Here is a 15,119-nt window from a genome sequence, read left to right on the forward strand (position 1 = left end):
CATCCTAGGTCAGTGAAGCCTCCCCGATAGCTAAACCGAGCAGCCATCGCCGGCCCGGGCTAGTCCGTGCGTCGCCAGGGGCGAATGGCGAGCGCGCCATGGCCAGGGGTGTCGTTGGTGAAGAATTAGAAGTATGGGGGCCTTTCTGCGAATGTCAGCGACTCGCCAAAACAGTGCTCTGACCCCGCTTTTAGTTATTCTGTTGGTCATGGTCTTTTCTGCAAAACCCGCAGCGCGGGCGCGCGCTGGCGCGTTTCTGCGCTTGTTGGGCCGACTTGGGCTGATTTCGGCCCATGTCTGTTATTGTTTTTCTTTTTCTATTTCTAGCAGGCTTTGGAAATCTGTCATAAATTGTAGAAAAATCCTAAAAATATGAGACCAATTTTCTTAGAACCCTAATTTCCTGTAGTATTTAATAAAAATAAATTCATGATTTTTAGATCAAATAGGGAATTTTAGAGTATTTGAAATAGCCTAAACTGCTGGTTCTAGATTTTTAGAAAATAGATAATAATCCCAAAATTTCCCAAACTTTTTATGGGAGCATTTCACAATATTTAGAGGCCTTGGGTAGAGTTTGAATTGATTTGGACCTTGTTTGATCACCAAACCCCAAAACACCCCCCCCTGCCCTATGAACTCCTTTACCGACTCCGGAAACCCTAAGTTCCCGGAACTCCGTGAAGGCAAGTTGTATTCAAGACATAACTAATAAGTTTATGTTGTCTTTGCATCCTCATGAGCATCCCATGGCATCCATTCTTATGCTTATGTATGGTTATGAGTAGAACGTGAAGAAGAGGTAGAAGTCCCCGAAGAGCAAGTGCAACCACCTTTGGACACTCAGGCCGGGAATAGTCTCTACTTCGACATTTGTGGATCCGAGCCTGAATCACCTGTTAACGAAGGCAAGCCCCGGTGCATTTGCCACCTCCCTTGATGTTTTTAAATCTTTCTCACTTGCTTGCTGCATTAAGTTATAGGAGTTGATTGTTAAACAATTCCTGCATTACCTTCCTTGATTTTGATTACCCTCCTTGCAACCCTGTTTTTACAAAAAGGTTTTACTATGCTTAGTATTGCTTTAGAAAAACAAAAGGATTTGTTTTACAAAAGGTGTTTGGCAAAAGTGGTTGGGATGTTTTCAAAAACAAAACTTGATGGTGGATCCATCATGGCCATGATGGGTCCAACATCGAAAAAGATGTACCTCTGTCAGGTACCAAACTTTGGGTTTGAAATGATTAAGCTGAGACCGGGCGGGTGACTTGCACGAGAAGAGAGTCTCGGTGTAGTGTCTCCGTCTGAGTCGATTAAGGACCTTGTCGATGTAGGCTTGATGATCGAGGACCCTTTAACTGGTCACATGCCTCGTCATGGGTAAGCCTTGCCTCGGGCAGACTAAGGCCGGAATAAGACAACACGAGATGGGCGTGGAGCGGTGGCGAGAGTAGCGTGTACCCTCCGTGGCAAGAGGCTGGACGGTGGTGTATCTGTGCTCTCGGTCTGCGTGAACCTGATCCGGTCTTAAGAACCCCGGTGGCGGGTTGACATATGCAAGGGTTAAGTGCTACATATGTCGTGTGATTGGAGATCCTCAGCTGAGTATAATCGATTCGGATCGCCGTACCTTCGCGGTTATGAAGACTTGGTCACTGACCTACACGTAGCATTCCACTAAAGATGATGGGTTTTTGTTAAAGAAATTGGCTAGTGCAGGACCAGTGATTGAACTAGGGTAGAAAGAACTCTAGTTACAGATAACTCTACTTAACTTGACAAATAAAATTGGATTTTTAAGGATCCACTTTAGTAAGCATTTCTGCAAAAACAGAGTCTTTTGAATATTGAAAAGCCTTACCTTGACTCCCATATAACCAGCATACCCTTGAGAGTCTTTTTCTTTAGTCGGGTAAGACTTGCTGAGTATTCCATACTCAGGGTTTATCCCTTCGTTGTTTTTAGGTGAGGAAGTAGCAGACTTTTGCTACTTCTGTGCCAAGGTGGTTCCAAAAGAAGAAAATCAAGACTGAGGTGCGGGAGGACTCGGTCCTCCGTTTAGGATCTTTTGCTTTCAGCTTCTTGGGAGGAGTTTTAGCCTCCCTGGTTTGTATAATTATTACTCTATGCACTCACTTTTAGGCTGGTCTGTAATAATATAACTCAAGCTTACTTTTAAAATAAATGTAAAGTTTATGTAATTCGCTTCCGCATTTCTTTATCTCCGATGTTCTGTAATGTCTACAAGATGGGTGAGACGTTCCTGGTAAGGTAAAGAAAGATACCGAACTTGTCAAGTAGTTCAGGGGCACCTACAGGGTTGTCTGATGTCTGTGAGACAAGGACAACTGTAGGTGGGCCTAATTACTTGGGAGGTTCCGTCACAGCTGGTATCGGAGCGTAGCCCTTCTTGGCAGATATTATGAAGCATCTTCAAAAGGATTTTTAAGAGTCTTACCTAAAAATTCTTTTCTCCTCTTACCTAAGTATTCTGAAGAGTCTATCTTAAAGACCAGATAGGAAGAGTGCAACATATAGAAGGTTGAATCGACTAAGGTTGATTCTGTAATTATACATGCATCATGCTAAGAATCTTACTAATAACATTTTCCCCCTTAGAAAAGATGCCGCCACGTACCAGGCTAACGGCACGCAAGTCCACGGGACCAATTGGGGTGCCTCGGCATCAATTGGCTCCCCGACATGAAAGTAGCAGCAGTGGAAGCAACGACCCGATTGGAGACCTTGAAGCTCGTGTGAGTCGACTTCAAGCAGCACTTCAACATAGGACTGATGCTTGGGTCGCTGATGGTGATAGAATCAACGAACTACGAAGGGACATCCGACACTTGCAGGATCAACTCGCTGATCGAGACTTAGCTCTTGACTGGGCCGTCCAGTCTCGTTTGCTAATGTGTGCTAAGGAAGCAAGGGCTCAAGCCCGAGTTAAAGAACTTAGCTCGACTGTTGATAACCTGCAGGTTTACTGCAACACTTTGCACGAGGAAGTCCATATATTATACTCACAACTACACCCAAGTGAGCCTGCACCACCTGCTGAGGCCGAAGCTGGACCATCTCACGTTGCGGGACGTGCGCTGGGGGGGGGGAGTTAGACCTTTTTGAGCCTCCTCCTTCCTTGAGGTTGGTAGATGTCTGGACTCCCACACCTGACGATGAAGCCGCCAAGACTGATGGCAAGCAGGAATCTGGAAGCGCAAGTCGAACTACTTCAATCAGAATTCCGTCACAGGAATGATCTATGGGTCGCGGATGCAGCCATCCGCTACTTGCAAGACCAACTCGCGAAACGAGATTTAGCACTCGATTGGATGGTTAACTCTCGTTTACTCGTCTGGGCTAAGGAAGCCAAAGCTCGAGCCCGTGTGGAGGAGCTTAGCTTAGCCATGGATAACTTGCAGGTCTATTATAATACACTCCATGAAGAAGTTCATGTGTTGTATTCACAACTGCACCCGAACGTCCCTGCGAATCTTGTCGGGACAGAAGCCAGACCTTCTCATGTAGCGGGAGAAGCACTTGATGGTGAACTGGACCTTTTCAGGCCCCCTCCTTCTATGAAGTTGGAAGACGAATGGTCTTCTACGCCCGACAGTAAAGCTACCAAAAGTGAAAAGAAGTGGCTTACCAGGTGCCCTTAACATTGGCCGGACGGAACTTTCCTGCTAACATGATTGTTCTGAAGGGCCAGGATATAGATGTAATTTTGGGAATGAATTGGTTAACCCAATATAAGGCAATTCTCAACACTGAACTCAAAACCGTCAGGTTGAGTTATAACCAAGAAGAGATTCTTTTGACTCTCCCCGCAACCAATCCAGCCAAAGCTTCTGGTAGAGTCTATGAAGCCATTGTACCGGAGATCAAGAACATTCCGGTAGTATGTGAGTTTCCAGATGTATTTCCGGAAGATTTGCCTGGACTACCCCCTGAAAGAGATGTAGAATTCATGATTGAGCTAAAGCCCGGTACGGCTCCGATTTCTCGAAGATCGTACCGTATGCCCCCAAATGAATTGGCAGAACTGAAGACTCAATTGCAAGATCTGCTGAATAAGGGATTTATCCGGCCAAGCTCGTCCCCGTGGGGTTGTCCCGCCATCTTTGTGAAGAAGAAGGATCAAACCTTGCGCATGTGCGTGGACTATCGGCCCCTGAATGAGGTCACCATCAAGAATAAGTACCCTCTTCCAAGAATCGACATCTTATTTGATCAACTAACTGGGGCGAGGGTATTTTCCAAAATTGATCTCAGGTCGGGCTATCATCAGATCCGTATTCGGCCCGAGGATATACCGAAGACCGCATTCACTACGCGGTATGGATTATTTGAATACTTGGTGATGTCTTTCGGGCTCACAAATGCTCCTGCCCATTTCACTTATTTAATGAACTCGGTATTCATGCCTGAATTGGACAAGTTCGTGGTAGTCTTCATTGATGATATCTTGATATATTCCAAGAATGAAGAAGACCATGCTCAGCATTTACGGATTGTATTAACGCGCCTAAGGGAACATCAGCTTTATGCCAAGTTCAGTAAGTGCGCATTCTGGCTGGAAGAAATTCAATTTTTGGGGCACGTATTATCAGCTAAAGGAATTGCGGTAGATCCTAGCAAGGTCAAAGATATTCTAGAATGGAAACCCCCAACGACTGTTCACCAAGTCCGGAGTTTTCTTGGACTAGCTGGGTATTACCGCAGATTCATACCAGATTTTTCTAAGCTTGTGAAGCCAATCACAAGTTTATTGAAGAATGACACTAAGTTCAATTGGTCTTCTAAGTGCAATGAAGCCTTTGAGCAACTGAAGACACTATTGACCACTGCTCCGGTTTTGGCTCAACCGGACATCACTAAACCTTTTGATGTATATTGTGATGCATCTGGCAGTGGGCTCGGCTGTGTACTGATGCAAGAGGGCCGAGTGATTGCGTATGCTTCAAGGCAGTTGCGCCGACATGAGGAGCACTATCCAACTCATGATCTGGAGCTAGCTGCTGTGGTTCATGCCCTAAAGATTTGGCGTCACTATCTGCTGGGAAATATCTGTCACATATATACAGATCATAAAAGTTTGAAGTACATCTTCACCCAGTCAGAGTTAAATATGAGGCAAAGACGATGGCTTGAGCTCATTAAAGACTATGAACTGGAAATCCATTATCACCCAGGCAAGGCCAATGTGGTGGCAGATGCATTGAGTCGTAAGACTTCCTGCCACTGTCTTATAGCAAAGACATCCGAAAACACTTTATGTCAAGAAATGGAAAAGTTAAACCTGGGGATAATCCAGCAAGGGACTCTGAATCAACTAAAGCTTGAGTCAACCATTTTGCAAAAGATAATTGATGCTCAAAGGGATAATCTGGGCATGAAGCACATACGAGAGAAAATAAGGGCTGGAACAGCCAAATGTTTCAAGGAAGATGATCAAGGTGTGTTATGGTTTAACAACCGCATAGTAGTGCCAAAGGATGAAGAACTCCGCCAGCAAATCTTAGATGAAGCGCATCTTAGTCGCTATTCTATTCATCCGGGAAGCACTAAGATGTACCAAGATTTAAAGCAACATTACTGGTGGACGAAGATGAAAATTGAAATTGCACGCTATGTGGCTAAGTGTGACACTTGCAGACGTGTCAAAGCCATACACATGAAAACTGCTGGTCCATTGCAATCTTTGCCAATCCCAACATGGAAATGGGAAGACATAAGCATGGACTTCATTGTGGGATTGCCCAGGACCGCAAAAGGGTATGACTCTATCTGGGTGATTGTTGATCGACTTACAAAGGTTGCTCATTTTCTGCCGGTCAAGACATATTACCCGGTACTTACCTATGCAGAGTTATACATTGCCCGTATTCTCAGTTTGCATGGTGTTCCAAAGACCATAGTGTCGGATCGTGGACCTCAGTTCGTATCCAAATTTTGGGAAGAACTTCATAAATCCCTGGGAACTAAGTTACTCCACAGTTCGGCCTATCATCCTCAAACCAGTGGACAGATTGAGAGAGTGAATCAGATACTCGAGGATATGTTGCGGGCATGTGTCCTGGATTTCTCGCAGAAATGGGATGAATGTTTACCTTTGGCGGAGTTTTCATACAATAACAGTTATCAGGAAAGTATCAAGATGGCACCTTTTGAAGCTTTATATGGGCGACGGTGTCGAGCTCCGCTAAATTGGTCTGAACCTGGTGAAAGGTATTTCTTTAGGCCTGATATGGTAAAAGAAACCGAAGAAAAGGTTCAGAATATTGTTCATAATATGAAGAAAGCTCAAGCACGGCAAAAGAGTTATGCAGACCGACGACGACAACCCTTATGCTTTCTGGTAGACGATTATGTCTACTTAAAGGTTTCACCAATGAAGGGTGTATCGCGTTTCGGGGTAAAAGGGAAACTTGCACCCAGGTACATTGGTCCATTCCTGGTACTTGAGCAATGTGGACCAGTGGCGTACCGACTTCAGCTCCCCGAAACATTGTCTGCTGTGCATAATGTGTTCCACGTGTCACAACTGAAGAAGTGTCTTCGGGTTCCTGATCGAACCGTTGAAGTAACTGATGTTGTCCTGGAACCAGATTTAACATACTCAGGAACATTCTATTCGAGTTCTGGATCAAAAGGATAGGGTTACCCGGAAAAAGACTCTTAAGTTCTACAAGATACAGTGGAACCAACGTTCTGAAGATGATGCTACATGGGAAACTCAAAACTTCTGGAATAAGAATTTCCCAGGCTTTTTAGCCTCATGTAAATTGTAAAGTCTGTATAGCTGTGTGATAAAGAAGTAACCCCCACACCACCCCTGCCTTGTACCAGAAATAAGGAAATAAAAATGTGACACATTTCCTTTTCCATTACTCACCCTAGGACTTTAAATCTCGGGACGAGATTCTTTTATGGGGGGAAGGATGTAACACCCCTGGTGTTACTATAACTAAAACTTGAGCATGGCATCATGAGCATGGGCATTGCATATGTTTGACACACCTAGAGTGCATCCACTAGGCAAAAATTTCAAACAAGTTGTATTGTTTTAAGTGTTTTGCAAATAGAACCCTGGGTAATGGGCTTAACCCTAAATAGTGGTTAAAGGGGTAAAACTTAACTCAAGTTAAGAAAACCTAAATACTTTAGGGTAAAAATCATAAAATGACCCTAAGGATAAGCTTGAATCACTTTTATACCCCTGAGATGCCAGAAACCCTAATTGGAACCCTGGAAAACCCTAAATCAAACCTTAGGGGCTTATGTGCAAAATTAGCCCACTTTTGGGCTAAAATGCAAAAACCAAGCCAAATAGGTTTCTTAAGTCCTTTGGTTCACAAATATGTGAATTTGCAAGTTAAACCCTAAGTTTTGGGCCTATTTGCAAGAATCACCTCTTAAGCACTATAAAGCCTAAGTCTGAAATCAGTGTTGTGAGCACAACTTTGAGCCCTTGTAACTTTCAAATTAATGAAAATATGCTCTAGGTTACCACACCAAACTTGCAGACCAAACAAAGGATAACAACTTTGCTTAAGGTTGTGGGCATAGTTGTTGAGGAATATTTGGAGATAACCCCACTTAAAATCAGACTGTCAGGCTGGCTGATAACTGAAACTTGGTTTGACAGTAGGGTGGGTCAATCTTTGAACCCGGATTTAAACAAGATCCAGTGCAAGTTTGGGTATGATTCCCGTAGCAAAGTTGTAGCTGGAACATGGGGCTATAACTTTGGTACAGAAATCTTGCTCCGTCACTACACAAAATTGGGAGTAAATAGCCCTGCAAATCGCGCTGTCAGGTGCATTGGACTGAATTTTCCCCATGGTACAGTACACAGATGTGGATGCCAGCTCGGGCAGCTCAACGCCGGTGGTCCGCGTGACCGGAGTTGGGTTGGGCGATGGGATTCGTGTCGCGGGGAAATGGATTTTGCTGACCTTGGAAAGATCTCCTTGTCGATGGGTATGAACTACTGTAGCCCCGCTGTCTTCACCTTTTGCGCCGGCGACGTGGCTTCGTGGCCCTCGCCGGAGTTGCCGTTCTGCGCCGCGATAGTGCCACGTTTCCACTGCGTTAAACACGACGTCACTTGCCGTCCTAGCTCGACGATGACCGCCGTAGCTTCTCAACCAGTAAATGCCACTGTATGCCGCGCCGATGACTCACCCTGTCATTCCGGCCGCCGCGCGTCCTCCTCAAATTCGTGGCCACCGCTTTGCCCTTCTATAAATTGAGGGCCAGGCCGGTTGCGCCATGTAATCCGCAAGCTATCGCACCCACTCTCATCTCTTTTCGTTCACCGTAGCGCTGCAATTTAGGTTTTCCCCCAAATTGAAACTCCACGCCGCCGTTATAGCCCTCCCGTGGCCAGCTCGTTCGGGTGAGTCCCTGTTCAATTCAAGCCTTGTTTTAGCAGCTCTGTGTGTTCATGAAGCTCCTCGTAGTCGCCGTTCAATCAATCCGAGCGTGGATAATTGAGAACACGGGATCAACGCCGCGGTTCTCGCCGTGAACGTGGACAGGTCGTTCGCTGGGCGCTCTTGTCAAATTAATGCGTGTTCCGGGGTCATCCTAGGTCAGTGAAGCCTCCCCGATAGCTAAACCGAGCAGCCATCGCCGGCCCGGGCTAGTCCGTGCGTCGCCAGGGGCGAATGGCGAGCGCGCCATGGCCAGGGGTGTCGTTGGTGAAGAATTAGAAGTATGGGGGCCTTTCTGCGAATGTCAGCGACTCGCCAAAACAGTGCTCTGACCCCGCTTTTAGTTATTCTGTTGGTCAGGGTCTTTTCTGCAAAACCCGCAGCGCGGGCGCGCGCTGGCGCGTTTCTGCGCTTGTTGGGCCGACTTGGGCTGATTTCGGCCCATGTCTGTTATTGTTTTTCTTTTTCTATTTCTAGCAGGCTTTGGAAATCTGTCATAAATTGTAGAAAAATCCTAAAAATATGAGACCAATTTTCTTAGAACCCTAATTTCCTGTAGTATTTAATAAAAATAAATTCATGATTTTTAGATCAAATAGGGAATTTTAGAGTATTTGAAATAGCCTAAACTGCTGGTTCTAGATTTTTAGAAAATAGATAATAATCCCAAAATTTCCCAAACTTTTTATGGGAGCATTTCACAATATTTAGAGGCCTTGGGTAGAGTTTGAATTGATTTGGACCTTGTTTGATCACCAAACCCCAAAACACCCCCCCTGCCCTATGAACTCCTTTACCGACTCCGGAAACCCTAAGTTCCCGGAACTCCGTGAAGGCAAGTTGTATTCAAGACATAACTAATAAGTTTATGTTGTCTTTGCATCCTCATGAGCATCCCATGGCATCCATTCTTATGCTTATGTATGGTTATGAGTAGAACGTGAAGAAGAGGTAGAAGTCCCCGAAGAGCAAGTGCAACCACCTTTGGACACTCAGGCCGGGAATAGTCTCTACTTCGACATTTGTGGATCCGAGCCTGAATCACCTGTTAACGAAGGCAAGCCCCGGTGCATTTGCCACCTCCCTTGATGTTTTTAAATCTTTCTCACTTGCTTGCTGCATTAAGTTATAGGAGTTGATTGTTAAACAATTCCTGCATTACCTTCCTTGATTTTGATTACCCTCCTTGCAACCCTGTTTTTACAAAAAGGTTTTACTATGCTTAGTATTGCTTTAGAAAAACAAAAGGATTTGTTTTACAAAAGGTGTTTGGCAAAAGTGGTTGGGATGTTTTCAAAAACAAAACTTGATGGTGGATCCATCATGGCCATGATGGGTCCAACATCGAAAAAGATGTACCTCTGTCAGGTACCAAACTTTGGGTTTGAAATGATTAAGCTGAGACCGGGCGGGTGACTTGCACGAGAAGAGAGTCTCGGTGTAGTGTCTCCGTCTGAGTCGATTAAGGACCTTGTCGATGTAGGCTTGATGATCGAGGACCCTTTAACTGGTCACATGCCTCGTCATGGGTAAGCCTTGCCTCGGGCAGACTAAGGCCGGAATAAGACAACACGAGATGGGCGTGGAGCGGTGGCGAGAGTAGCGTGTACCCTCCGTGGCAAGAGGCTGGACGGTGGTGTATCTGTGCTCTCGGTCTGCGTGAACCTGATCCGGTCTTAAGAACCCCGGTGGCGGGTTGACATATGCAAGGGTTAAGTGCTACATATGTCGTGTGATTGGAGATCCTCAGCTGAGTATAATCGATTCGGATCGCCGTACCTTCGCGGTTATGAAGACTTGGTCACTGACCTACACGTAGCATTCCACTAAAGATGATGGGTTTTTGTTAAAGAAATTGGCTAGTGCAGGACCAGTGATTGAACTAGGGTAGAAAGAACTCTAGTTACAGATAACTCTACTTAACTTGACAAATAAAATTGGATTTTTAAGGATCCACTTTAGTAAGCATTTCTGCAAAAACAGAGTCTTTTGAATATTGAAAAGCCTTACCTTGACTCCCATATAACCAGCATACCCTTGAGAGTCTTTTTCTTTAGTCGGGTAAGACTTGCTGAGTATTCCATACTCAGGGTTTATCCCTTCGTTGTTTTTAGGTGAGGAAGTAGCAGACTTTTGCTACTTCTGTGCCAAGGTGGTTCCAAAAGAAGAAAATCAAGACTGAGGTGCGGGAGGACTCGGTCCTCCGTTTAGGATCTTTTGCTTTCAGCTTCTTGGGAGGAGTTTTAGCCTCCCTGGTTTGTATAATTATTACTCTATGCACTCACTTTTAGGCTGGTCTGTAATAATATAACTCAAGCTTACTTTTAAAATAAATGTAAAGTTTATGTAATTCGCTTCCGCATTTCTTTATCTCCGATGTTCTGTAATGTCTACAAGATGGGTGAGACGTTCCTGGTAAGGTAAAGAAAGATACCGAACTTGTCAAGTAGTTCAGGGGCACCTACAGGGTTGTCTGATGTCTGTGAGACAAGGACAACTGTAGGTGGGCCTAATTACTTGGGAGGTTCCGTCACAACCGCCGTGCGTGCCGCGGTCTCCGCGCCCACGTCGCGCGTGGGGCTCGCCCCACCTCGCCCTCGGCCACTTGAGCCCCGAGCCTTGCTCGCCATCTCCCCGTCCCTCATTTGCGCACCAACCGCCCCCCCCCCCCCCCTCTTCCACCTCTCCCTCGCTATGCGCACGCCAGAGCGTCGCCGCCGTAAACCCCGCCGTTCCGAGCTCGGTCTCCGGCCGCCGTTGGAGCTCCGCCGTGTCCATTGCCACGGTGAGCTTCGCCCCGACGTCCGCAACCCGGAACGCGCATCAATTTCCCATTTCCCTCCCTATTTCTCTCTGCCCGCGCTCACCCGCCGTCCGCCGTGCAGCCGCCACCGTCGACCCGGGCCACCGTCGCGTCTCCGTCGCCGCCGAGGAGTCCCCGGAGTCCGCCTTGAGGTAAGGGACCCCTCCCGCCCCTATCGCCCCTTGTTTTGCTCTCTGCCGCGTGTAATTCCTCGCCGGAGTAGAGTAACCCCACCGCCGAGCCGCTCCGCCGTGAACCGCCCCCCTCCGGTGCCTCTGCCCCGACCCAGACCCCACCAACGGATTCCCCGTGCCCTCCCTAACCTCCCCGGCCACTCGGATCGCCCCAAGGACCCGCAGGGCCCCCGCGCCCCTCGTCTCCGGCGAGCCCCTCCGCCGCGGGGACGAGCGCCGCCGCCCCTGCTAGCCGTAGGAAAGACCCAGGCTGCCCACCCGATCCCCGCCGTTCATCCCAGATCGGGCGGCCCTGATTCAACTCGCCCAGACCTAATCCTGGCCGTCCGCCGGAGATCCAGCGGCCCAGGCCCACTGCCCCCTCACCCCGTCTCCCTGCCCGTTGGGCCCCGCTTGTCAGCTCGCCCGCGCGCGCTCTGCCCGCCGGCCCCGCCTGTCAGCCCCGCGCCCGCGCTGCCCGCCCGGTCCCGCCTGTCAGCCGCTCACGCCGCCGCGCGCCCGCGCGCCCGCCCGCAGGATCTAATCCTGGTCGTCCGTTTGAGATCCAACGGCTGTAAGCGCCCGATACCCCTTCGCCCGCGCATTTTTCTTAAAGAACCCCCCTGTTTTCTGGAAATTGCGCCCGCCGTCCCTGGTTTCTCGCAGTTAGGTCCTCGGACCTTTTATTTAATTCAAAATAGGTCCTTAGGGTATAATTTTAACCCCTAAACTTGTAAAATTCATAACTTTGTCATATGAACTCCAAATTGGGTGCTTCAAATTGCAAAATGTTCATAATATTATTATCTATCTGTTTATGCAATGTTTCCCTGCTGTTTCCATGTCCCAATTAATGGTTAATCATTAGGATAAAGTTAATGTTATGGGAACCCTAATTGAGATAAATAAAAGATGGTAGACTTTAATAAAAGTTGGAGCACTTAAGTTTATGGATTTAAACACTTAAGTTTAGTAACTTAAAACCATGTAATAATTTAATCCCACCACTGACTTGAACCTGATTAGTGGATAATGAATCACTTTGTACAGTCCTCTACCCCAGACCTAGGGAACACCAGAATGCCTACCCCTTTTCAAACTATGAACTTGTGATCTCTCTGCTGCATATGGTTGGCATGTTGCTTTTGTTTGTTATCTTCCCAAGTGCATAGTGTGAATGATTACTTTACGTAGACAACGAGCAGTCTGTGTTTCCCGAGGAGGTTGTAGAGGAAGTCCTTGATCAGCAGTTTGGTGAAGGCAAGTGTCCTCTGTCCCACTATGTCCTATTCATTTATAACTTACTACCCCGCATTACTTACTTGAAACCTAAGGATTGACTAGCTTTACACTTTACTTTGTCCTTGATGACCTTATGGGCTAGTATGGTTAGCACTCTGCTATTGCTTTAACATAATCAATGAACATGATGTGACTATTTATGATACTGTTATCCTGATGATGTTGATGATCTTGTGATACTCTAGGGGGCTCAGGCTGTTTCCTGAGTACCTCTCCGTAAGGACTGGTTCGTTGAGAGACCACCCGGGATAACAGTGCAACCATGAGGGTGAAATGGGATGCCCTTAGCCGATTAATTAGATGAACTAGAGGTGTAGTTGCTTAGCCGTCGTGCCGTCAATGGGGTCCAGGCACAGTGCTTGCTCTGCCGAGGCTGAGTGCCGAGGTTCTTTCGTTTTGCTCTTTGTTAGTCACTCTCCTGCGGGGAGGGGTACTGTGTTTATCAAACTGGAGAAACCTAACGGGCAGCTATGATCTCTAGGGAATCTTTGTAAAAGCTACGTAGTGATGCCCTGCCGGACCACCTAGGTAGTGGTCAATGGGGATTAGCTCTCCCCGGGTAGAAAGGGAATCATGACTCATGGGTAAAGTGTGCAACCTCTGCAGAGGGTAGTGAAACTGATATATCAGCCGTGCTCACGGTTAAGAGCAGCCTTGGGATCCTCTTTGATTAGAGATACAGATGGTTCGAGATACAATGACTATGATATGGTTTCGGTTCGACTATGATGATGATGTTCCTCAATGAGGAAATGGTTACGGGTTGGTTAATGCTAAAATCTGGCTTCTACTAATGATAAATACTTGACCAACTAAAAGCAACTGCTTGAGCCTAACCCCACATAAAGCTAGTCCACCTCAGCCAAACGGGACATTTGCTGAGTACGTTGATGTGTACTCATCCTTGCTTTACCACAAAACACCAGGTTGTCCGCATTGTAATCACTGCTCAGGAGAAGGCGAAGCCGTGGAAGGAGACTTCCAGGAGTTCCAAGACTACGACGAATTCTAGGTGTGGGTTGGCGGCAACCCCCAGTCAGCTGCCTGTGGAGGCCTTATCTTTACTGCGTTTCGCTAGTACTTTGATTTACCTGTTAAGACGATGACTATGTGGATGTCTATGACTCTGTGATGTAATAAGTTAATACTCTTTTATGTTATCATTCGAGCATTGTGCGATGATGTTCATTTATGTAATCGCTGTGTACGTGAGTTCTGATCCTGGCACGTACATAGTTCGCATTCGGTTTGCCTTCCAAAACCGGGTGTGACATAAGTGGTATCAAAGCCGTGCTGACTGTAGGACCGCTGACCTAGAGTAGCACTGGTCGTATTAAGGACTATTGACCTTCCCTCTCACCTTGACCTCTGATGTTACTTCAAAAGTCGGTCACCTCGACCAACCCTATATTTTACTATCTATCTATACAATACCTTGTTAAAATTTTTATCTTATTCTGTCTTTGGTTTATTCACTTGTCATATTAGTTCTGCTCTTACTCTTATGCTTACGGTGTCTTTTGTAGATGGCTCGTCTTAGACACACTGCACGTAAGTCGGTGATTCCTTTCCTGCCGTCTCGACTTGCGGAGCGTCCTCTGCACCGCACCGTGTCCGGTCAGTCGAGTCACCTGGAGAGGCTGCACCACCGCCTGCGTGAGGAGCAGGAACGCCGGCGCCAGCACGGAGAGCAGCAGGGCTCTTCCTCCTCACCCCAGCAGGAGGTGGAGACCGTGAGGCCCCGTTCCTCTGTGGCCCAGCTGGAGGCGCCCCCTGCACCACCGCGGGACGCCCCAGCTGCTGGAGGAGATCCTGGAGGAGATCCCGACGACGACGACTCAGACCACAGCACGGAGTCCTCTGAGCCGCAGGAGGCGGAAGGATGGGTCGCCCGACCCATCACCCGTGACGCCGCTCGCGGTTGTCACTTCCACGACGCACTCGACACCTTGCTGCGCCAGGCTTTCGACCGGCACACCTGGTCGATCGAGTATCGTTGTGTAGTCTACCAGCACAGTCGCGGGAGGTACCCGGACCGCTGGGAGGCTACCTGCCTAGTTCGCCGTCCGGAGGATGACCTCCGGGGTGCGGAGGCCGTTTCGGAGCACTACTCCATCTCCGAGAGGGACACTGCAGAGGCGGCTATGCAGGATGCAGCACGACGTGCACTCTCCCAGTACTGTTCTCTGTTCGGTGGCGTGGCCGATGGTCTTAACCTTCGGTACTACCCCCGCCGCCCTACTGGCAGCACAGAGAGTGTGGTTGTCTCACCCGTTGGTGAGGCTAACCCTAGGTTGAGCAGCACAGTCAACCTAGTCGCAATGCTTAACACTGAGCTGGACCACTCTCTGGACGAGCTAAGCAGGGCTCGAACGGAGATTGCGGAGTTGCGTGCTGAGT

This window comes from Zea mays, chromosome 1 (assembly GCF_902167145.1).
Source record: "Zea mays cultivar B73 chromosome 1, Zm-B73-REFERENCE-NAM-5.0, whole genome shotgun sequence".
NCBI classification, from domain to species: Eukaryota; Viridiplantae; Streptophyta; class Magnoliopsida; order Poales; family Poaceae; genus Zea; species Zea mays.